Consider the following 26,842-nt stretch of genomic DNA (forward strand, 5'->3'; position numbering starts at 1 on the left):
ATGGAAAGTAGTATTTTTAATTTTAAAGTTGTGCTAGTATTACTTACAGATAATTTTTAGAATATTATATATATTGACACCTTGGCTCACAAGCAATAGTTGAGTGAGGATCCATGAAGAGATCTGAAGATATGATTTTTAAAAAGCTAATACACTATACTTATTATATATAAATTTTATGCCATAAAGTCAAATATGTAGCTATTATGTTTCAATGCATTGTTTCTCTCTTACCAGTATATAGCATTAGTACTTCTTGGTATCATGTTTCTCAGCAACACTCCTCCCCATTTGCCAACTCTCTCTCTCTCTCTCTCTCTCTCTCTCTCTCATAAATATTTAAAGGAGCATGTAAGTGTGTGTGTGTATAAATGTGTTTCTGTACGTGTACCTACAGAAACACACTCATACACACACACACTTACATGCTCCTTAAAATATTTATCGCATCCAGGTCGCCATTAGTTAATTTCAACTTTCCCAATTCATGTAAACTACAGACTCAGCAGCACTTCTCATGCCCTCACTTTCTGATTAGTGGAGGTTTGGGTGGAATACTTCATCAGTTAAAAATACTCAGTCTGCACTCAAGTTCATATACATTGCTATAAAATCATGTAAATTTACTGCTATCTTTATAGATAAATAATAGTAAAAAAATATAAATTGCATACAGTTGAAATGTAAAAAGATATAACAAAAAAGTCATGTACGGAAATTAATTAGAATAAAATTTTGGGAATCCCAATCGATCCTAAAACTCCTCTGCTTCTCCTGATTTTTATCAATTTCCAGAAGTTCTATTTGACACTAAATGATTCTTCAAAAATACTAATTCTAAGCATTAGATTGAATAGATATACTGCATGTTGCAAGGTAGCAAGTGTGTTTTTACATTTATACATACAAATAAGCTTGTACCTGTGGCTGATATGGAAAAAATTCACTATATCAAGAGTTTGAGGAGACATAGAAGAGTCCCCAGGGATCTTATCTGAATATTCCTGTTCTGGAAAGTTTAGGGAGTGAAAGAATTTCAGGGAGGTAGTTATAGAGAATCAAAGAGCCAAATAATAGGGAAGGATAATTTGTGTCCCATAGAATGTCTCCAAAGATACCTTGGCAAGTTGCCATCTGTTGGCACACATCATTTATGATCACTGTATTGTAGAAACCCTTAGTCATGGATAAGCTTACTCATTTTTTTCTTAGTAATGTCTTTAGTTTTGGGCTACCAGATGTTATACTATGAAGAGAAAAGAGGAAAATTAAATGGCTATAGTAAGAAATCATTTAACCCAAGTTGTTTCTGCATGTGTGAACCACCAATTCTATAAAACAGTTGTTTTTCACAGTGTATCAGATAACTTCCTTTGACTGTTGAGTATTAATCAAGATCTTCCCATTCCTACTCCTTCCAATAGTAGCTCACATTTAATCAACCCTCAGTTCAAATCCAAAACCAGGCAGGTAGAATGTTAAGTGACAAATTCAAGACATTCCAGACTAGGCAGCCTTCATTAAATCTTTAATATGAAAGCATTCCTAATTCCTGATTCCACTTATTTGGGACTTCTCATTCAAAACCTAATACTGCTGAGCCAATTCAAAATCCTTTTAAATTTTCTGTTATCCAGGGGTCAATTCACCATCTCTTGTCTTCAAAAAATATGCATACCTTTCAGAAATACAGATACATTTTGTCTACATCATTCCTTTGATCTACGAATCTAGTAAACTCTATTAAAAAAATAGGTTCTGCTGGCAAAACTCTGTGAATCCCTAAAGATGTATTTGTAGTAGGGACAGAACTAATAGGATATATGTGTATATATATATATGGAGTTTATTAAGTATTAACGTACATGATCACAAGGTCCCACAATAGGCTGTCTGCAAGCTTGAGGAGGAGGAGAGCCAGTCCGAGTCTCACAACTGAAGAACTTGGAGTCCAATGTTCCAGGGCAGGAAGCATCCAGCACTGGAGAAAGATGTAGGCTGGGAGGCTAGGACAGTCTAGCCTTTTCACATTTTTCTGCCTGCTTTATATTCACTGGCAGCTAATTAGATGGTGCCCACCAGATTAAGGGTGGGTCTGCCTTCCCCAGCCCACTGACTCAAATGTTAATCTCCTTTGGCAACCCCCACACAGACACACCCAGGATCAATACTTGCATCCTTCAATCCAATCGAGTTGACAGTATTAACCAGTAAAGTATTGATTACGGCGTTTTTCACAGGTCACCCAGCTGTTAGATAATTCACCTAAATTCAAGTATATTTTGGGGATCAATTTCTGCCTAACCAAGTCATAGTGCATATTATTTAGCTAGTCTTAAAAAAAAAATTACTACCTGGCGCTACATTATCTATACTTGGACCCTGGAATTTGTCCATATTTTTCCTCTACAGAAGGACAAGCACAGATAGATTAATCAATTTTGCTCTTTCATTTTGCATTGGGTTTTTTCTGAGCAGTCATTCACTTCACAAAGGTATCTGTGTTATCTACTATCTACCAAACACTTAAATGGGGAAAAGTTAGTTTGCTACTTTCCCAGAACACAATGAAGATTTAAGCAGCTTTGTACTCAAAGTTCAAGGTTGCTTGTGAATAAAATGACAAACCATAGAGTCCGAAGGTGAAGATGAAGCGGGTTGTGAGTATGACAAATTACTTGGTTTTTATCTTCACTAAATAATCCATGGGCAGTGTTCAGGGCACAGGACACCATTGATCAAAACCAAGATTTTCTCAACTGGAATTTTTCTATGGGATAGATTCTCCAGGTGGAATCCAGTCTTTTTCTCACCCATCACCAGGCCCCTCATGTATTTGACACTTCTTATTTCCCTGAGCCTTTTCTTCTTCCAGGTGTCCCTCCTAGGAGTTAACATTAGTCTAGTCACTCATGTTTCTTCTCTTTTCAGTCTATAGCTTTCATGATAGAGCTCATCTACTCTTGTAGCTTCAAGGGTAATTTCTATCTCGTGACATTCAAATCAATAGGTACTCCTAAGGCCTCATTTCTGAGACACAAATCAACATATCTATTTGATAGCACATCAGCTGCTTACCTTACAATATGTGAAAATTGAATTCATATTATCACAAACCCCTTTTCTTTTGTTTTCTCATTTCTGTGAATTAAAAGGTCATCTACCCAGTTTCCCCAAAAGAAACCTAGAAATATATTTGACTCTTTTCTCACCTTCTCACCTATCTTATCATTTCACTCACAAAACCTTGTCAAACCCATTGTGTTAGTCCAGTTTCATGCTGCTGATAAAGACATACCTGTGACTGGGGCAATTTACAAAAGAAAGAGGTTTAAGAGACTTACAGTGCCACATGTCTGGGGAGGCCTCACAATCCTGGCAGGAAGGTGAAAGGCACATCTTATATGGCGGCAGACAGGAGAAGAAAGCTTTTTTCAGGGAAATTCCATTCTTTAAAAAACCATCAGATCTTGTGAGACTTATTTACTATCAGGAGAACAGCACAAAAAAGACCCGCCCCCATGATTAATTACCTCCCACCTGGTCCCTCCCACAATACATGGAAATTCAAGATGAAATTTGAGTGGGGACACAGCCAAACCACATGTTTCTGTCCTTGGCCCCTCCCAAATCTTATGTTCTCATATTTCAAAACCAATCATGTCTTCCTAACAGATCCTCAAAGTCTTAAATCATTTCAGCATTAACTGAAAAGTCCACAGTCCAAAGTCTCATCTGAGACAAGGCGAGTTCCTTCTGCCTATGAGCCTGTAAAGTCAAAAGCAAATTAGTTACTTCCTAGATACAATAGGGATACAGGCACTGGGGAAATACAGCCGTTCCAAATGGGAGACATTGACCAAAACAAAGGGGCTACAGGCCCCATGCAAATCCAAAATCCAGCAGGGCAGTCAAATCTTAAAGCTCCAAAATGATCTCCTTTGACTCCATGTCTCACATCCTGGTCATGCTGATGGAAAAGATGGGTTCCTATGGCTGCCCCTGTGGCTTTGCAGGGTATAGCCTCCCTCCCAGCTGCTTTCACAAGCTGGCATTGAGTGTCTTTGGCTTTTCCAAGTGCACAGTATAAGGTGTCAGTGGATCTACCATTCTGGGGTCTGGAGGATGGTGGCTCTCTTCTCACAGCTCCACTAGGCAGCACCCCAGTGGGGACTCTGTATGGGGGCTCCAACCCCACGTTTCCCTTCCATACTGCCCTAGCAGAGGTTCTCCATGAGCACCCCATCCCTGCAGCAAACTTCTTCCTGGACATCCACGTATTTCCGTACATCCTCTGAAATCTAGGCAGAGGTTCCCAAACTCCAGTTCTTGACTTCTGTGTAGTCACAGGCTCAACACCACATGGAAGCTGCCAAGACTTGGGGCTTGCACCCTCTGAAGCCATGGCCTGAGATCTATGTTGGCCCCTTTCAGCCACAACTGGAGCGGCTGGGACACAGGGCACCAAGTCCCTAGGCTGCACACAGCCCAGGGACCCTGGGCCCCACCCTGCCATCTCCTAGGCTTCTGGGCCTGTGGTGGCAGGGGTTGCTGTGAAGACCTCTGACATGCCCTGGAGACATTTTCCTCATTGTCTTGGTGATTAGAATTTGAATCCTCATTACTTATGCAAATGTCTGCAGCTGACTTGAATTTCTCCTCAGAAAATGGGATTTTCTTTTATGCTTTGCTTTCCTTATAAAACTGAATGCCTTTAACAGGACCCAAGTCACCTCTTGAATGCTTTACTGCTTAGAAGTTTCTTCCACCAGATAGCCTAAATAATCCCCCTCAAGTTCAAAGTTCCACAAATATCTAGGGCATGGACAAAATGCTACCAGTCTCTTTGGTAAGAAATAGCAAAAGTCACCTTTGCTCCAGTTCCCAGCAAGTCCCTCATCTCCATCTGAGACCACGTCAGTCTGGATTTCATTACCCATATCATTATCAGCATTTTGGTCAAAGCCATGCAACAAGTCTCTAGGGAGTTCCAAACTTTCCTACATTTTCTTGTCTTCTTCTGAGCCCTCCAAACTGTTGCAACCTCTGCCTGTTACACAGTTCTAAAGTCAGTTCCACATTTTTGGGTATCTTTTCAGCAGCGCCCCACTCTACTGATACCAATTTACTCTATTAGTCCATTGTCACACTGGTGATAAAGACATCCCCAAGACTGAGCAATTTACAAAAGAAAAAGGTTTAATAGACTCACAGTTCCACACGGCTGGGGAGGCCTCACAGTCATGGCAGAAGGTGAAATGCATGTCTCACATGGCAGCAGACAAGCGAAGAGAGCTTGTGAAGGGAAACTTCATTTTTTAAAAACCGTCAGATCTTCTGAGACTTATTCACAATCATAAGAACAGCATGAGAAAGACCTGCCCTCATGATTCATTTACCGCCCACCAGGTCCTGCCCACAACACATGGGAATTCAAGATGAGATTTGCATGGGGACAAAGACAAACCATATGACCCATCAATGGACAGGTGGGAAATATTACAGGAATAAGAAAAATTTAATCCAATATATTTTTAAGCCATGTTTAAAATTCATCAGTGGAAACAAAATCCATTAGGAAAAACAAAATAATCACCCTCATCTAAAGGAGAAAAAAGCAATTCATATTAAAGTAAGAGGTAATGCTGTTATATTTTACTATTTAGTTCAATGCCTTTTACTGGAAACTTCGATCTGTATGATTTTATTTCATTAATACTTCAGTAGTTTCTATTACATATATGTGCATACGTATTTATATAAATATTTTTAGAAAAAATGTATTTTTTGCCATAACCATGACAAGTTCAATGCTCAAAATTTTTCAATAGGCAGTATCAAGGAGAATAACCTTATGTGCCATATATTGTTATAACAAATGCTTCCACATATATTGACTGAACATGTATATTCTTTTCTGATCCTTTTATATTTTATAATACACGTGACATGCTTACATTTGACCAAATATTAATCATGTTTTGGCACTTTTGTACAGAAACTTAGCAGACCCAAAATACTGTTGGAAGGAGGTACCTATGTATCTCTCCATGATAGTGGGCCATGTTTGTGAGCTAGGGAATCTTAGTTTCCCTGACAGTTTGGAAAAGGTCAAATTCTATCTACCTCTCTTTCCCCCCAGCTTTATTGCCTGTGCTTTTATCTCAAACAACTATTTTTAACAACATGATGATAAGTTCCCATTCATTCACTGAACATATATTTTAATTACTGGAAGAGGGAATTTTGGTTACCTACAGATATATGATATAATATAATCATTCACATTATATTTCACTTTCTATTTATTTATAGCAGACATTTCCCCCCAAGTGTAAGATTTTCAGGAATCTGACTCTAATTCCTATCAATGGCCAGAGTGAACTGAATTAATAGAAGGAATTACCCCTTTTTATTTATTTTACCAAGGCCAAGTCTCTAGAGAAATGCTTTATTATTGCAGACAATACATTCTCTGGTTTGCTGGCTGGCTTTAATGGGATGTTAAAATCGATTGGAGCTATTTCTCTGTCACCTGAGAAGCACTGTAGGTTTAGTGGTGTGTTGCAATTTTATATCCTTCTCATGTCTTTTTTTTTTTTTTTTTCTTAAGACACACACTAAACCAAGTGTCTTACTTGCTTGTGAGACTGCAACTTCCTTTTTCTGAGGAAATAATTCTTGTAAATGTATAACATACGTGGAATCCAGTCCCCACCGTGATGGTTGTGTCAAAGTCATGATACATAATATTGTCTATTGTGAAAACTACACTGAAATTGTGGGGAGGTTCAGATTTTGCTGTTTACAATTACTGACAGTGCTCCTCTATTGAGAAAACAATTCCCCCTTGTGATGGCAGGTTTATTATTGTAACTGTACTGTGACTGCTCCAAAGGATGAGCACAAATTATGGGCTAAGATAAACAAAAATGATTTTTTGTCTATCATTGTCTTTTTTGATTCACTCTATTAAAACAGTTTTTTCCATGACTCTTGAGAAACTTAGGCAGGCAACTTGACTTTTCTAGTAATTTTTAGATGCTAAAAAATATGTTCACAATCATTTCAGATCTTTTAAACAATGTCAGTTTATTTCCATTCCCATGGTTATTTAATGTTGAGACTTCTCTTCTCTGCCAAGTTTGTGCCATTTGTAGGCTAGTAGTCTAAGAAAGATGGAGTCATCAGCTTCTTTCCATCTCCTTGTTCAATCTTTGTACTATTTCTCCTCCTCCAGCTAGCCAAAGGCATTTTTAGAATGTTTGGCTTTGGGACATGGTGAAAGAAATGTATGAGGAGCAGTCAAATTTTTAGTTAATTGGCATTGGCTTGGACTGGTCATTTTTTAAAGCTGGCACTTTCTCATCAGTACATTTGTGGTTTCTCCAGAAACACCGTCAATTGCAAGAGACATATTAGAGCAGCATTGGTTATGCAAGTGGGGAACTCTACTGAGATCCATTTCTTAACCCTTCCTTAGTCCTGAGGTATCCTGAGTTAATCTCTAGTTTCTCTTTCTTGAGATCTGTTCATGCCTGCCTGGTCTTCCTTTTGTTAGGATCTTTTCTTACCCTTTATATTTCTTAAGTGGTGAGGTTGAAATATTCCGTGAACTGTAGCACAGGTGTTTATTTAATCATCCACATGGTTTCCTCAGAGTCTTTCAATCATGACTTGGGATGAATAGGTTACACCTCAAATTTCTTTAAAGTCAGTGGAGGCGGCACAGCTCTCTCCAAGGAAATCGTCTTCAAATATCATCCGATTTCTTATTTTCTAAAAGTGAGTGAGGGATTTAAAGGTTATCCAATTTTTTAAAAAGTTTCTCAGATTTCTCTAAAATTTGCATCGTATTTGAAAAGTGCTCAGCCAAACACCCATTCTAAATCTCTTTTATATGCACCAAGAGAGTCTGAAAGAAATGTGAATTGTCCTATGATGAAAGTTGGCAAAATCTGGAAAAACCAGCTTAAATCTGGCTGTCTAATGGTTTGCATTATGGTTATGTACATCTATACATATTTTTATAATTATCATTCTCAGGCAAAATTGCTTAAGAATCATAAAATTTCTAAATTTCTTGAAGGATTTGGACAAAATTGGAAGTTGGAAATGTGTAAGCAGTTCAGATACCATCTCACACCAGTTAGAATGGCGATCATCAAAAAGTCAGGAAACAACAGGTGCTGGAGAGGATGTGGAGAAATAGGAACACTTTTACACAGTTGGTGGGACTGTAAACTAGTTCAACCATTGTGGAAGTCAGTGTGGCAATTCCTCAGGGATCTAGAACTAGAAATACCATTTGACCCAGCCATACCATTACTGGGTATATACCCAAAGGATTATAAATCATGCTGCTACAAAGACACATGCACATGTATGTTTATTGCGGCACTATTCACAATAGCAAAGACTTGGAACCAAGCCAAATGTCCAACAATGATAGACTGGATTAAGAAAATGTGGCACGTATACACCATGGAATACTATGCAGTCATAAAAAAGGATGAGTTCATGTCCTTTGTAGAGACATGGATGAAGCGGGAAACCATCATTCTCAGCAAACTATCACAAGGACAAAAAACCGAACACCGCATGTTCTCACTCATAGGTGGGAATTGAACAATGAGAACACATGGACACAGGAAGGGGAACATCACACACTGGGGCCTGTTGTGGAGTGGGGGGAGCGGGGAGGGATAGCATTAGGAGATATACCTAATGCTAAACAACGAGTTACTGGATGCAGCACACCAACATGGCACATGTATACATATGTAAAAAACCTGCACATTGTGCACATGTACCCTAAAACTTAAAGTATAATAATAATAAAATTTTAAAAAAGAATCATAAAATTTCTAAATTTCTTGAAGGATTTGGACAAAATTGGAAATGTGTAAGCAGTTCAGAAATGAAACACTTGAGACTAGTGAATTAGGACATCTGACTACGGTGCTGAATATAACACAGCATGTCATATTTTTCCTTAAAGTATCACATTATGAGAGTTAATTATACAATTACTGTAAAAGTGTTGAGTCTGTCACAAAAGACTTATATAATAAGGGCTTCCATTTTCTCAAGACACCAGGCATTCACACTGAGCAATAAAACAAAATAAACAACAAATAAAAATTTCTTTCAGGAGAAAATTGCCTTCCTGGTTCAGAAGCAGCTAGAATTTAAAAGTCTCTATTTATATAATAGTGTGCAAACTTACTCTAGAATAAATTAAATGCATTACTTAAATAAAATACTAATACTGTAACCAACAAGGATAAAAATGCTTATCATAATTAAATTATACATTACTGAAACATTTGTTATCCCACATTAAAAATACATCTTATGACACTGACAAAGCAAATATTACTTTCACATGACATTTGGAAATATATCTAAAAATGATTGAAAATATATCAAGTGTTAATATAAAAATATAGAGAGTACTCATGATTGGACATAATAAGCTATTTAGTTTAAACCAAAATAATTAGAGCATATCAATTAAAGCTGTCACTGTGAAAAATACGTACTTGGAATAATTCATAATCATTATATTGTAAACCACTGAAGTCATTTTGAAGCATAAGAACAAAGCAGTATTTTTGAGAAGAAACACTGCCGTATCTATCATGAATGTGAAGAATGTTAACCTTTATTAAACCTTTATTAAATGAAGTTTTTTTTCCCAAAGCTTTTTTTTTTGGACTTAACACTTCTGTAGCATTTGTACTTAGGCCCTAAATTGCAATTCAATATATAATTGAATGTCTGAGGCTAATAAGAAAGTAAAATTTCCCATAATTCTGTAGTAACTCTCACACATTATTAGAAAAAAAAATTAGTTCCATTTGAGGTCTGGCAAATAAAATACATGAAAGATCATGATCATGTGAAGAAAATAAAAGAAAAAAACCAGAAGTGAATATAAAGATTTGTGAAATATTTGATGGTACAAACACAGAAGTTAACTTTATATAGATAAAAGATGTAGAACTTTACTTTCTCAAATACATGGAAGAAATTATGTGCAGAATTGAATTTTGTTTTCACAAAAGGACAGGCAGGAGTCCTTGCTTTTCCGTTTATAATACCCCATTATTCAGGCACACATGTCTGTGGCATGGCTGGAGAGGCCCGGGTTCCTTTCCCAATGGAAGCCCTGAATTCTCCAGTATTAGAAAAGTTTGAAGATAAATTGTTATCTGTTAATTTATAATGATTGGTTATACACTTAAAAGGATTAATTCTAATTTGATTAGTGATAACAGTGATACCTTTATTTATATACACACGTATACATAGAAACATGTTTAATGATTTACAGAAATCTAAATAAGTTTTGCTTATAATCAATGTGTCAAAAATCTTTCTTTCATTTGAGAATTTGTAGTATATATATATAAATAGGTAAAATATTATTTTAATTGTAACACTTGGACAAAGAATATATGCGTCTAGTACAATCTTTTCTGAGGCAAAATACAATTCCATTTAAAGACAGCTTTATATAAAGCCAGTATGAGATGTTTTTGGAAGCATAAAAATACTGAGGCATAAAACATGCTAAAGGAACAACCTAATTACAACCATATAATTCAATGGGCTATCTGCTCTATAATGTTGAATTATTGAGAACAGGAAAACAATTAATGGAAGAAATCATTTTTAAAATGGGAATTCAGTGTTTTGGCTCCCCTTTATAGCATTTTATTCATTCTAGTGGCTAAAATAAAACTTAGTCAATGTAAATCTTAACTGCTACCCAATCTACATAAACGACAATAAATTAATTTAATGATTTTTTCCTATAGTTTAGAATGAAATACCCACTGTGTAAAAATTGTGTAGGTTGTTTTTTATTCTGTGCACTAGCCTTTTGGCCTTATTTTCTTTCCAGTTGCTTGCTGAAATGTAATGCCATTACTTTCAATGGCAAAAACCGTGATTACTTTTGCATCAACTTAATACTAATAATCTTGTTAGGTAGCACCTGAATATGAAAGGGAAAGTGATTCTCTGTTGCTTTCATTCAGCAAACATTTATTCATTGCTTACTGTGTGTGCCAATAAATTAGAATGGTATGTATGAGAGCAGTGTATCAGAAATAAGTAACAGATATGAGACCCAGACCGCCTTATGTTAGAGGGGTTTATCATCAAACATAACAAGGAAGAAAGTTCAAATTTCCAGGTTTGGTTATTCCTGTGACACACATGTCATGGAGGATTCAGGAAAAGTCCTTCTTGTATGTAACTCTGCTTTCCTCGGATTTCCGTTCTCGGGTTTATTTACCCACAGTGACAAGGTGACTGCAAGATGACTGCTACAAAGGCATTGATTTTCTCATGCCTGAACACCTTCTTCAGAAATGTACAGGCAGGCTCTCTTAAGTGCCACTGACCACATTTGAAAAGCAGCATTACAAGATCAAGCATCTCCCAGTTTCATATTCTATGATGGAAGGCAGATCTATTAGAAGGGAATGCAAGTGTATGTATGTGGGAGTGGGTTGGCTGTTGATGAGCAACCAGAAATGTTTAACGTAAGTGATCTACACAATTGTGTTTTTACAGAGTTTAGAACAACCACACTGGTGTGTATAAGTCTAGCAAATCTTCACAGAGAAGGTAATGTTTGCCATACAGAGGATGAGTAAGAGTTTTCAGATGAAGCAAGGGATTCATAAGTGGGCAGGGATGATGAGAATTATAGGATTTTCCAGTCACATTGATATTAAGTGGCTAGCAAGTATTTCTAAGAATCTTCTAGTGGCATAATAAATGTGAAAAAGGATCATGAAGTCAAGACATCTAGACCATCCTGGGCAACATGGTGAAACCCCGTCTCTACTAAAAAAACAAAAATTAGCTGGGTGTGGTGGCGGCACACCTGTAGTCCCAGCTACTTGGCAGGCTGAGGCAGGAGAATCGCTTGAACCCGAGAGGCGGAGGTCGCAGTGAGCCGAGATCATGCCACTGCACTCCAGCCTGGTGACAGAGCAAGACTCCATCAAAAAAAAAAAAAAAAAAAAAGAAAAAGAAAAAGAAAACAATATTGTATTGATATGCATCTAAGCTAGGGGATAGTATTGTGTGATGCCAAATTGTTGGTTCATTTTAAGCACAGAGAAAACAATGTCCAAATAAAATAGTAACTTTTTAAAATACTGTTTCATTATAAAATGGTTCCTGTTTCAAAATAGAAGATAGTATTCTTATTAATAATAAATATTTAACTTCTTCAAATGACAAAAGTAAGGTTATTAATAACTTCAATCTTTCTTCAACATCTGAAACTGAGTTATATGAAACAAGAGTAAAATTATTGTGCCAAACATTGTAATAAACCATTTATATACATTAACCTGTATATGAATTAACTCATAATGCCACTAAGAAGGCACTATAATTTTTTTTATTATACTTTAATTTCTAGGGTACATGTGCACAATGTGCAGGTTAGTTACATATGTATACATGTGACATGTTGGTGTGCTGCACCCAGTAACTCGTCATTTAACATTAGGTATATCTCCTAATGCTATCCCTCCCCCCTCCCCCCACCCCACAACAGGGCTCAGTGCGTGATGTTCCCCTTCCTGTGTCCATGTGTTCTCATTGTTTAATTCCCACCTATGAGTGAGAACATGCGGTGTTTGGTTTTTTGTCCTTGCGATAGTTTGCTGAGAATGATGGTTTCCAGCTTCATCCATGTCCCTACAAAGGACATGAACTCATCCTTTTTTATGACTGCATAGTATTCCATGGTGTATATGTGCCACATTTTCTTAATCCAGTCTATCATTGTTGTACATTTGGCTTGGTTCCAAGTCTTTGCTATTGTGAATAGTGCCACAATAAACGTATGTGTGCATGTGTCTTTGTAGCAGCATGATTTATAATCCTTTGGGTATATACCCAGTAATGGTATGGCTGGGTCAAATGGTATTTCTAGTTCTAGATCCCTGAGGAATCGCCACACTGACTTCAACAATGGTTGAACTTGTTTACAGTCCCACCAACAGTGTAAAAGTGTTCCTATTTCTCCACATCCTCTCCAGCACCTGTTGTTTCCTGACTTTTTGATGTTCGCCATTCTAACTGGTGTGAGATGGTATCTCATTGTGGTTTTGATTTGCATTCATCTGATGGCCAGTGATGATGAGCATTTTTTGAGACGGGAATTGCTTAAACTTTAAAAAAATCATCTTACACATAAGTGAAAAGTTGCAACTGTGATAGTACTCAAAGGAACAGTGGAAAACACGATTTTTTTTTCCATCTGCTTTTCCATTTTTTTAACTAATTTTTTTTTCTTCTTGTCTGAATCTTCCACCAACCCTACCCCCTTTTTATTATCTCTCGCTTCATCTTGTGATTAAAACTTCATTTCAATTTGGTCATATAGATTATTATCCTTTTAATATTCTAGCACTTTGGGAGGCCAAAGCAGGAGAATCTCTTGAGCTCAGGATTTTGAGACCAGCTTGGGAAACATAGCGAGACCCTGTCTCTACAAAAAATCAAAAGATTAGCCAGACATGATGGTGCATGCACGTAGTCCCTGCTACTTTGGAGGCCAAGGTAGGAAGCTTGCTTGAGCCCAAGAGATCGAGGATGCAGTGAGCCATCATCATGCCACTGCGCTCCAGCCTGGGTGACAGAACAAAATTCTGTGGAAAAAACAAACAAAAAAAACCCATAGGAGTCATTTTCAGTAGTATTTCTAGTAGCATTATTTTCACTAGAAATAAACAGTCAAACCTGGAAACAATCTCCAAATTTCTCCACTTTAAAATTCCAATTTTCCTTTAATAAGTAATAAGTACCCTATAGAGACATGCTTTGAGACTAAATACTCTGTTCTTTCTCTAACTTTCACCCGTGGTTTTAGCTTTCCTTGATGATTTACAGACACCATCATTTTATCTATATTTCTCTGCATACTGAAATGAGAAAGAATTTATCTATCTATCTATCTATGTATCTATCTATCTATCTATCTATCTATCTATCTTTCTGTCATCTGTCTCATTTCCCTGGACACATGGATGGCTACTTTATTCAAATAGTTATAACTCACTACTGTAAATGGGTTACTATAAACAAGTGTATTTTAAAAGAAAACAATGTCATTAGCAAATTTTTAAAAACAAGCATTTTTCTAATACTTGCTGAAAAGAAGAAATAACAAATGTACATATACAAACCTCCCAAAATTGTTTACATATTTAGGGAGATCACATTAGGCCTTTACCAACTACGTATGGTTTAATTCAGATTGATAGCCAGTGTATTTCCAGGTTCTGAGGGACAAAGACCAATAGGGGTCATTGAAGGTGGTTGTAGCCTGGTGCCTGCCTCAGGAGAAGTCGATTCAAGTGTATTGTCTTGTAGACTGAGTGTGGTGTCAGTCAACTGGTAATTAGAGAGAGAGGTTTATGGGACACACAGTACAAAGTCTTAAGATCAGGAGACCAGTACTTCTCAATGTGATCCTGAAATGAAATGTTTCAAAATGACCTTGTAGTATCTTACATTATAAAACCTGCTTAGTGTCTAGATCCTACCAGAGGAGAAATACATTTCTTAAGGTACTATGATAATGGTGGCAGCTGCTGGCTACCACTGTGGTTCCCCCACCTCTTTCTCTTCTTTCTGCTACTCCTCTTCCTTCTCATTCTTTTTCTTTTAGTAATATATCAGAATTACCTGGCTTTGTGTTAAAGGCTTTGCAAGTACACAATTTAAATCTCACAGTGATTCCTATTTTAAAGTTGAGGCTGGGATTGACTTCTACTTCTTCAGAATTCTATAAAAAGCTAACTGCCTTTATGTTTCTACTATGTCCTATACAGCCTCAGAGCTCAATTGTCAGTTGATTGCAATTTCATCTTTAATTGTTCCCAAAGGGTTTCTTTCAAAAGAGGCATGATTAATTTGAGTGTAAAGTATTTTCACATAGACACATTGACTTTGTGCTACTGTGGATAATCTTGTCCTACTGCCATGATTTTCTTAACTACTTAAATATTTATTTAGTGTAATAACAATAATTATAAAATGTAAGTCAGCAGCTGTTAGTGCACATATTTTTGTTGCTGAAAAATTCAATTAGCAGCATTGTTAGCTAAACCAATGAAAAAGCAGGTAACTCTGAAAAGGTCAATTCTGAGTTACTGTTGCCCATAATCATTTCCCAAGCCATTAAGCCTATAAAATCCAATTGAAACTGAAAGCCATAAAAGTAAATTATAGAAAAGCTGCCCAGGTAGGTGGTGAGAGTTCCATACCTGTGAGTAAGACACTTGTCTACAGAAATTACTTCAAGTGGATTACCCATAATAGAACTACTCTAGTGGATGCCATGTGGCTATTACCATTTACAGATCCCATATCTTAAAGACATTTTAATTACTCAATCCCAAACAATTCAATGAGGGGAAGTGCCCCATAAAGTGGAGCAGCAAGCCTCTTCGATTTAAGGATAGAAGAAAAAACACAGTTAAATATAGAAATAACCACGCACTCAGTCACATCAAAGGTCTTTTGTTGCAGTACAGATTTATGCCAAAATAGGTCTATATCATATAATTTTAATGGGTAATTAAAAATATGCATTTGTTCCAAATCAAGTGTTTCTATCCTTTGCTTGTTCTATTCTTATTTCACGTTTCATTTCTCATCTGTAAAGGCAGCTTCCTCTTGTCATTTATGACTTGTTGAGGCTGTGTCTTTTCAATAAAGTAAAATACACTGAAAGTGTTAATGACATGTAAATAAAATATAATTTTGTAAGGAAATGCATTATTTCTAGAGTGAATATAATTGTCTTTCATGTTCCCAAGTCATTAGAAAACAATCATTTGAATACAGCACAACTCTCAAAGTCAAAATGCACCTAGAATGCTTCATGGTTACTGGATTTTTATATATGTAATTAACAGTCTACATAATAAAATGTGAAAAGTAAATGTAACATTCCTTTTTGGAAGACAATGGAGAAGTGGAAAGAATATGGGCTTTGCAACCTAATTACCTGAATGGGAATTGCAGCTCAAATTACTTAGCCTCACTGAGTCTTAGTTTCCTCATCTGTGAAGTGAGAAAAACATTATTTTCCTGCTTTAAGGGACATTTCATCATCATTACTGATTGATGTCAGTAAATCCTGACTGAAATGTTATGTAACTTTAAGCAAACAACTCTCTAGTCTTTTAAGATACCATTTTTCTAGTTGGCAGCTGAAAATGGATGATAGGAGCTGACATGTGAAGATTTATTTATTCAGAAACTCTAATAACTTTGGAGATAACATTAGACTAGGGAATAAAATAAAGAACACATGTTTAGAATTACAGATTTGTCTTTCTTTCATTCAATGCTATTAAGCAGAAAGGTACAAAACCTAAATTTTGAGAGCTATACACAAAGAAGAAACAAACAAAAAAACCTATGAGATGACTGTGCATATTAACCAAGAATATCAAATTCTAGAACATTATAATGTGAAGCAAAATATCAAATAGCTGGGAGAAATTTAAAACATAAAAGTTGACTATATCTTTCATTGAAACAGCACCTTGAAAAACAATTCTGAAGTTATCAGCATACCTACATCTATTTTTATTAAAAATTCAATGAACTATTTCATCTATGTGTACTAGAGTCTTTGTAAAATTTATTACACTTGTAGTAATTGCCATCAATTACTTATCTGTGTCGAAAATTTTTTTTTCAGCTACTACATTTTATCTGAAGTAGGTGATCTTCAGCTTTGTACACTGACTTTACCTCTGAAATTAATTGGTAAAAAATTCTGAGGTGAATCTCTGTTTCCTGCCCTTTTGGTATGGCTTGTTATAAGAGGAAATAAGGAGTACCTATATAGTCTTAAGGGTTTAAAAAATATGCAAATAACATAAATCAGGATTGATTATTTATTTACAAATGGAATATTCACTTACTTAAATTTACATTTTAATACAAATTCAATTTTATTCTTTGATTTCTGTGATAACTGTCTTTCGCTAGCACTAGCACAGTAAAATTCTCTTAACTAGAGGTCCGGGACCTGATGTCTCCTCCAGTGTCCATCTGTGGCCTTGTAAAAGTCACTGAAAAACTTCTGAAGGCTTTTATTCTTTTACAAAATTATGACAATAAAGACGTATTTTAGGTATATTCGGTATACTCACAACATAACATGGTAGAAATAATACTGGCTTTGAATTTATGTAATTGAAGTTCAAATCATTTATTTGCCACTTCTCGTTTCTTGTGTTTATTCTATTCTCTAGCGGATATGCTTTTCTAACAGATCATGGAAATGATTATTAAAATATTGAAGTATTTTATTTATCTAGTCATGATCTTGAAAATTACAAAGATCATTTCCAGGTAATAATTTAATCTCATGCTCATTGATTTGACTGTGTTTGCTGGGTTGTATGTCTTCTGTTATTCTGTGCTTTGGAGTTTACCTTCTAAGCAGCTATCCCAATTACATATGATTCAATACTTATGCAAGCAGTATGGTCCTTGGAAATCTTTCTATCAAGAACACACTTGGGGTTTTCCTTTTTTCTATATTTAACACATGATGCAAATATTGAGCATTGCAGTGTTCTTATGGTAGGTCTAAAACCTTACACTGAGGAATTATCATGTTCCAGTAGCAGTGCTAGTCTTGGGTGATGAAATAGTGAGTAAAATCTGACATTTTCCTATAGCATTCTTGTCTACTAGACTTCTCTCTTATAGTTTAGTAATCTAATGTATGCGATTATTTTCTTTTTAAAAATAAATGTCTTCTTAGTTATAACGTGTGGTGAAAGGATTGTGGAGAATGACTTTTTTGAGATGGGAATTGCTTAAACTTTAAAAAATCATCTCACACATAAGTGAAAAGTTGCAACTGTGGTAGTACTCAAAGGAACAGTGGAAAACACGATTTTTTTTTCCATCTGCTTTTCCATTTTTTTAACTAATTTTTTTTTTCTTCTTGTCTGAATCTTCCACCAACCCTACCCCCTTTTTATTATCTCTCACTTCATCTTGTGATTAAAACCTCATTTCAATTTGGTCATATAGATGATTATCCCTTTAATATTCTATGAGGTACTTTTTTACAATTCTTCAAAATTCTTGCAAAGTTCTATTTGTATACGTCTTACAATGTTAAACAACTTTCAATAATTAAATAAATATTAAAAATCATTTGATGAAGGGAATTCTTACATATGTTTGTACTTTTCACAAATAGTTATACCTACATGTTACCTGTCAATATCAATATTTATAATTGAAAAGGAAGGATTTAATGTGATAAAAAGTTAATTAGCAAAACAAAAGTGAGTTTCCGGAACATACAAAGGCCAAAACAATACCACTGGCCAGACATAATGGAAGGGACTCTATGAAGGTTTATCCCCACTGTCTCTGCATCCTTACCTCCAAAACTGGGGGTACTGATTACTGATTAAATACAATCCATTTTAGGAAGTGACTGATAAGATATAAGAAATGCTTCTCTAAATTCAAATTAATGTTTTAATAGAAAGCTAAGGGACTGAATGACTCTGAAATTCTTCTCAAACTTGTAATCATAAATTACTATTTCAAATCCACAAATGCCCAGAGTTCAACATGTTACAATGTATATTTTTTGAGGAATAAGCATATACCCATTTTTAAGTAAACCAAAAACACAAATATTATCTAAGCCAATCTTGCACTGGGTATTTATCAGCAGTGAAGGTATTATGTTTTGATGCTAGTCTATTTATTATTGTGCCTTGATTTTTGTTAAATAAAGTAGAGGAATCAATGAAAACTAATTTAAGATATTTATGCATTAGACAGCTAAAAGCAAAAAATGAGTTAGAATAAGTTCTTCTTTTATTTGTTTTGTTAAATTTTAAGTTCCAGATTGCGAGGAAATGCCAGCTTCTTGGTATCTCTTTAGATATGTAGTGACTTAACTACCAAGGAAAGAAAATTGGAAATAAGTTAACTAAATTCAATCCAACCCACCAATGTTTTACAATTAAATGCTTTTCTAATGATCAGATCTCCAGTTTTTAGTATTTGAAATAAAAGTTAACAACTTGGAACACTGTCAAGGTTCTGCTGAACCTTCCAATCCAAGAAAAATAGTCTAATCTGTGTGATTATGTTCTTTTTAAAATAATTGCCTTCTATAGGTATAAGGTGTGGTGAAGGGATTGTGGAGAATGACTTTCTTCTTAAAGCAATTATTTATGTATTCATTTAATATTTGTATGAAATGAACAACTTTGTAGGATTTGCAGTATATCCATGTCCTAACCAGATGAAATACTTTGGTATTGGCTTCTTGTCTATAATTATTTTATGATCTAATTTTCCTGATAAAACCAGAATATTTAAAATGTTACCTAGGTTTTTTTGTTCTTTTGACTAGAACAATTATTGTCTTGGTTCGAATGCAAAGACATATGTAATAATTGGGAATGTGAAAAATGTTATCAGTGTTAAGTTAGTTTTAATGCAGAAGTTTCATAGCATTCTTTTGGTCTCCCCATTACCATAATGATCTAAATAAAATTGTTTTCAAACCTCAATTTTTTATTCCATTGATTTCTCAAAATATCTCTATTTATGTGCATTTGTGTGAAAGAGTAGAAGTTGGGACCTAATGGTTACCTCTGGCTTGGAAATCCAGCCACCATTAACTGAGTTGAGTATACAACTTGCCTGAGTGCTATGCATGGCCGCTTGAAGGTACACTACACTGACCCAGGTGTGGAACTCATCCTATGGAACTGATCAATACCTAAATAAGTCCTCCCTCATTTTCCTCATTTTTCACCAATCCTCTCCCTCATTTTCCACCAAAAATTAAATTAAATTAAATTAAATTTAAAAATTAACACAAGCAGACGTTACTGAAAATCTGAGAGGAAAACAGGGAATTATATAAATGAACATGTTAGAACAATTGTAGACATCTTGCTTATGCATTTTGAGAAAATTGCTGTGTAAATGAATTACATTTTAAAGTGATTTAAAATCTATACTCAGTCTCTTTGCCCTGAGGTCATGGTGTTTGGAGACATGTGGATTGCAGTTTCTTTTCCAATTTCTAGTTGGGTGAACATGGACAAGTTAAGTTAATTACCTAAATTTGATTTCTCAACTTAAAATGAAGATAATAATACCAACCCATTAGATTGTTCTAAAGATTAAATGTGTAAATCAAAAATAAAATTCCAAGCCTTTCAACCAACTGAATGGACCCCTCCTCTCGGCCAAGGGGATTTCAAAGTAGTCCTGAAAAACTCATTCAGGCCATGATGGGAAGGGAGAATTGGATATGCTTCATTATACTCTCCTCCCTTTGGAATTCAGGCACCACTGACCAGCATTACCATTAAAACAGAGATCTTAAGACTGACAGAACAGACTGTAGCAAAAATATACCAAATTCCAAGCAGACTCTATTATAGCATTACACGAGAGCTTTACAGGCCCTGAAAGAAATTAAAATGTTTTATCCCAAAATATACTTTGACATATTTTGAAACGGCCCTGCAAAACTGTCCTTTGAGGGAGAAACTTTCATTCCGTAGAGAATACCCTTCCCTTTCCAGATCTTTTTCTGATCTTGAAGAGACTAGCTGACAGTCTAGCACCTTTTAAAGATCTGAACAGGAAATATTTACAATCTGTTGCCTCTAAGGGTAGGCACCTAAGAGACTTCATCTACATAATGAGAACCTTGGTCTCCACAACTCCTTATCTTAAACCAGACACTCCTTTCTATTGCTTCTAGGTGTATAGATAAGTACTTAACTCTTTCAACCAATTGCTAATGAAAAAATCTTTGAATCCACCTATGACCTGGAAACCTCTGCTTTGAGTTGTCCTGCCTTTCTGGACCGAACCCATGCACACCCTATAGGTATTGACTGATATCTGCCTGTCTCCCTAAAATGTATAAAATCAAGCTGTAACCCAACCACCTTGGACACATGTTTTCAGAACCTCTTGAGACTGTACTTTGAGGCTCGGTCACTCAGATTTGGCTCAGAGTAAGCCTTTTTAAATATATCACAAAGTTTGACTCTTCATTGTTGACAAATGTATAGCATACATCAAGTGCCAGGCAAAAGCTTTAAGACTCTAAAGACTTTCCTTATTGTCAACAGAATTGCATTAATTTAACTTTCTATGACATTAGGTAATTGATTTTTTCAAAGCAACTTTTCATTAAATAACTTTAAAACCTGTTTCCATGCTTCATTATTAGAAAACAAGTTTGATTTGTCAATAAGCAATCAGAGAAAAAAGCGAAAAAATAAAATCCAATCATTTGTTATTTTCCATTAACTAATATTGATTATTAATTATTATTTATATTATTGTTAGTCAATTTATTTACTCATTTTTAACCATTTTTTGATTTTTCACCAGAGGCAAGTGTGATTTCTTTATTTTGGTCTTTCTTGAATTTGTCATAGAGAATTACTGATTGACTAGAAATTAACCTTTGTCAATTGAAGTATCATGACCTTTTCAAACTTGTAGGGAAAGCTTTATTCCTATAACAGGTTATAGCCTATAGGCTGTCCATCCTGCAGACTGGGAAGCTTAGCTTCTGGCAAAAACCAGAAGCAGACACTTGAAATAAGGAAGGATGAGACGGGTATTTATGCTGAATGGATTGGCTAAGTATATATATGCTCAACAGGATATGGGAGGAGCTGTGAATATGCATGAAATGGGGCACACATATGCATGCTAAGCAAACATGCATGTTACATATATCCCATGTTCACTTTGGAGTGGAGACTTAACATTTACATGCATTAAAATTAGGCTCTATATGTCAAAATGTGAAACAAAGGCCACACAGGCTTCCTATATTCAGACTCTTAAGTCAGACACAACTAGTCCACAGTTGGTGGTCTCTCATCAGGAAGGAATGCTGGTTGGTTATTAGGTTGAAACCACAAAAAAGGAGGGGAATTCAGCAAATCTTTTGAGAGGGCTGGTTTTGGTTTAACTTTTAGGAATGAAAGTCTACTGACAGGGAGGGAGGGGATATAGTGAGGTGTGTGTGACCTCCCATCCCATCACAGGTGAGAACTCAGTTTTCAAGGTTTCTCTGAGGTTCCCTGGGCCAACAGGGAATTTGTTAAGCTGGTTGAGGTGCTTAAGATTTTGTTGTTATTTCTCACCTTTCATCAAATTGGAAATGCCAACTCCCCCAGATTTGCAGGATTGCCTTATGAATGTTTCCTCAAAATATAGCTGGTTTATTACTTTATAAACTTACTAAGATTTATGAGTGTTAACTAGAACTAAGAACATAATGGTTCTTAAGTAAGAAATATGATGAGAAAATAAATATACTTTTCTTTTACATGGCTTTGATCTTAATAGAATAACCTAAATTTTACTAAAGTAACTATTGGCTGATAAATAAAATTTGATTGTTATACATCAACTGTAACAGATAATTTATTTCTAAGAAGTTCTGATTTTGGACAAGCAGTTAGTATTTTAAATATATATTTTTTTAAATGCTGAAGCTATTCACAATTTTATTTAACATTTTAGCCAAAACATTCCTCATGTGCATGGGGTTGTAGGTGGCTTATGAACAAAATCTTTGCCTCTCTCGTATTTCTCTCAAAAGAACAATTTTGATGTGGAAGAGAGAAACACTGTTGAAATGGAACCATATGACCAGAAGGCATTCATGAGATCATATGGTTCAGCTCTTTAATGCTTTGCAATTTAGTGCCCAAATTATACAAACAGATGGCCTTCTGTCTTATTTAACTGGCCCCCAAGGACAAGTAATTCAGAATGCCTCTTGGTATCCTATTCTCACTGTTATAATAAGAAAATTATTTATTCTTCCTCGGTATTGCTTTTGGTCGAATTAAAGCACTTTACTGTTTATTAGGTCATCTTCTATAGAGTTAAATAAAATTGCCATTTTTAATGAATTTTAAAACTCTACTTATGTCCTTTATTTTCCCTCTGGTCTATTTTTCCAACATGATAAAGTAAAAGTAATAAAAATGAAGCAAAATGATGCGCTTGACAGTGCATTAAAGGTTTATGATGTTTGATGGAGAGATACAAGCCTACATTTGAATCCTGGCCATATCATTTCTGACTTATATCCTTAAATAAGTTAAACTCTTTGATCTTTAATGTTTTCTTTTTAAAAACAGACAAACACTTCTGCCTTAGAGTGGTGTTGAGGAGATCAAAGACTATAATGTTATCATCAAGATAGTTGGTATATCATGGGGATTTGTTACATTAAAATTATTGCTATTATACCAATAGTGATAATACCAGCAATAATATTATTATTATTGGAAAATAATTTTAAAAGAAATTTTAACTATTGAAAGTCAAAATGAAAAATGTCAGAATAGCCTTGTTTCATATTTTCATAAGATTATTACACCAGTAGATAGAATGGAATGGAAGAAGATTGTCAATAGAATATGTCTAGATTGTAGTAAGTCTTTGACCAGCATTCTTTGGTGTTTCATTGATAGGCTGGAGCAATACTGGATGAATGGTAAGAAACATAGAAGAAATCCTACCTAATCAAGTATAAATATTGGCTCTGATTATTGGTCCAATGTAAAGGGAACTAAATAATACCTGACATAGGGATACACCCTGCTCAGTTATTTGAAGAAACAATATTAATTATATTCTGATTATATTCATGTATATTCTCTCAACTCTGTGGAAATGCTAATACCCTGAATTCTGTAAAACAGGAATATGATCCAAATATAGCTTATTCTAACATTAGGAGGATATATGGACTAGATCATAAAGAATAAGTAAGGATTTGCCAATATAAAATAATTAGAAAGCTATAAAGGAAAAATAAATTTTAAGTAAGTGGGATCAGCATATAGCATAATTTTCAAAGTGGCTATATATATTAAATCAATTAAAAAATTATAATAATGGGACTAGAGCTGCACAGACTAGTCACATTGTCAAGGGCTTGTATCAAATGCTAAGTAGTTGAGTTATCCTATAACTAGCAGGGAACTGATGTAAATCATCAGTGTATTAAAATGATTAAATTCTATGATTATTTTCCCAGGTTTTACTCTTATTTACATTTTTAGTGTTTCTCTTAAAAACTTTGAAATCTAAAAATGAAAAGCAATAGGAAATCATTAACTGCAATATTTCTTTATTGATTCTCATCTCATTTTTTGTATAATACCATCATACATTTGCATATGTACATATGTGTATTTGTTTATAATTGCATGCCCTGCCTTGTTCTTATGTCATAAGCATTTTTGAAATTCAGTTTAGATTTTAGAATTTTAATTTTATTGCCCTATAATAGTTCCTCATTTGACTGATTATTTAATTATGCATTTACCATAATTTTTTATATTTTAGTACAATTTTGTTCTTTTATAACTAATACTATAATGAAATATCTTTATGAATTTGTGTGCATTTCAGATTGTTAAATGAGGAGAGGGTCTCTCTAAGGGCAATAACTGGGTTAAAGACTATCTATATTTTCATTTTATCAATATATATTATGAGGTACCTTTCCAGAAGGTTTTATGTGATAGTCTTTTTCTTCAGTGCTTTGAATACATTATTCCATTGCCTCTGGCTTCAGTGATTTCTGAAGAGAAGTCAACTTTTAATCTTATTGACAGTGACAAGTATGTGATAAGTTCCTTATCTTTCTGCTTTTAAGATTATCTTTGTCTACTGATAATTTGACTATGGTATTTCTACTTGTGGATCTCTTTCAGTTTATCCTTATAATTTATTAAGCTTCTTGGATATACAGATTGTCTTCTTACCAAATTTGGGAAACTTTTGACTATTATATCTTCAAATATTCTTTTGGACCCCTTTTTCTCTTCTCTTCAAGGGGTTTCATTTTATATATGCTGATATATAGTTTATCCCACAGGTTTTGGGGGCTCTGTGCATTTTTCTTTATTCTTTATCTTTCTGCTCTTCAGAATGGATGATGTCAAATTGATATAGCTCCGATGACTGGAGGAACACCAGGGTCATTGGTCTCACGCCAATTTAGATAAATGACACAGACACACGTGGAGTGGTTTTAAGGAGTGGAGAATTTAATAGTCAAGAAAGAAGAAAAAACTCCCCCCTACAGAGATAGAGGGAGCGGGGTTCCCAAGAGAGAAACCCTGTGTGCTGCTGCGGAAAAGTGGTCGGTAATATTGGGAGGCTGGAGGAGGCAGTGTCTGATTTGCATACAGCCCAGTGGATTGGTTTGACCAGGTGTATTATTCACATAGCCCAGAAAAACCTGACCCTCCCACCCCAGGCTTTTAATATGCAAATGCAGGCCGCCAGATGTCCTGCACATGTGGAGATATCTGGGGGTGGCCATGATGCCTGGCACACGTGCTGACAAGAAGAGGGTGAGAATCACCAAGTTGGCCATGTTGGGTAGACCAAGTTTCTAATCACCAGCATTAGCATGTTAATACTTGCCAGCCTGGCTTTCCAAACCGCCTTTCTGTTAGAAAAGAAATGTTTCGGGAGCTGTTTCTATTAAAAGAAAAACCCTTATCAAGAACTTTTACCCTCTAAAAGAAAAAGCCTTATCAAGAACTTTTACCCTCTATATCTGCCTAGAATTATTTCTTAATAACTCCTGTATTATTCATCCCTCAAGAGAAGTAAACCTAACTGTTGTTAGTGGGTGTTGGACGACAATTCCTTCTGGCTATTTCCTGATGAAAAGGGGCGTCATGTAGGGGAACAGCAGTTGGGTCTTCTGAGCTGGATTTAAGGGTACTTGGAAGAACGGCTTGTCCATGTGGGGCTCTGTTTGCAGCACCATTTTGAGTTTGATCGTTTCTAGGTGAAAAGAGATAAATTTTACAAGAAGGTTAAAAATATAGGGTTGGATTATGAGCATTAAAATTATCACTGTTAGTGGGAGTCCTATAGACTATAACTAACAGTATAATTTGACTCCAGTTAGTTACACCCATCTATTGCAATACCAGTTTGCCTCCGCTAGATGTTTATGTACATTACCAGAAACATTAACATAAAAGCAACATTTTCCTTGAGAAGAGCATACATTTCCCCCTTGACTTGCCATTGGAGAATAACTTTAGGCTTAGGCAATTTTTATAACTTGCAGTATGATTGGGAGAGATACGTTATTCGGTGGCTAAATAACTTTAGCATTAATCTTGACAATTCCTTTCCTTTAATTATTAAATTTTTTCATGACTTTCACAGACCCTCTTACAACAGACTTAAACTTTTTGACTTGTCCTAAACATTCTTTCTCTAAACAACCAGTCATTTCCTTTTAGGACAAGAATTTACCAAACAAGATCCTTCCTTATATAAAATCTCTTTCTCTATAACCTTTTCATAGCTTAGAGTGCATCACATTAGCAACCTTTGGTAAAAAGTCCCATCAAACTTAATGATAGTAAAAACTATTACTCCTGCTATAAGCAAAACAACCTTGACGAAATCTTTCCTGTAATTACTTAACCTGCTCTAAGTATAATTAGGCAAAATATTACAGCAATTAGAATTTTACAACCAGAATTCCACATTGTGGGTGTCATAGTGTATAGTTCTATTGCAAATAGTAGCATGACTATAACAATTCCCATGAGAGTGACGTAGTAAATAATTTCCATTGAAAACTTTACTTGCCAAGACAACATTTCCCTTTGGGAAGCTACAAAGTTACAAATGCAATTCCATGTATAATTAAATTCTCCCTGCAAATATGTGTTAAAAAGAAGTTCTA

General features: G+C 35.2%; 1 protein-coding gene across 30 annotated transcripts in view; it reads left to right on the forward strand.

Moving 5' to 3' along the window:
- Positions 1-26,842, forward strand: part of PTPRD (protein tyrosine phosphatase receptor type D) — a 2,309,169-nt gene that overhangs the window by 583,459 nt on the left and 1,698,868 nt on the right. The window lies entirely within an intron of this gene.

This window comes from Pongo abelii, chromosome 13 (genome assembly GCF_028885655.2).
Source record: "Pongo abelii isolate AG06213 chromosome 13, NHGRI_mPonAbe1-v2.0_pri, whole genome shotgun sequence".
NCBI lineage: Eukaryota > Metazoa > Chordata > Mammalia > Primates > Hominidae > Pongo > Pongo abelii.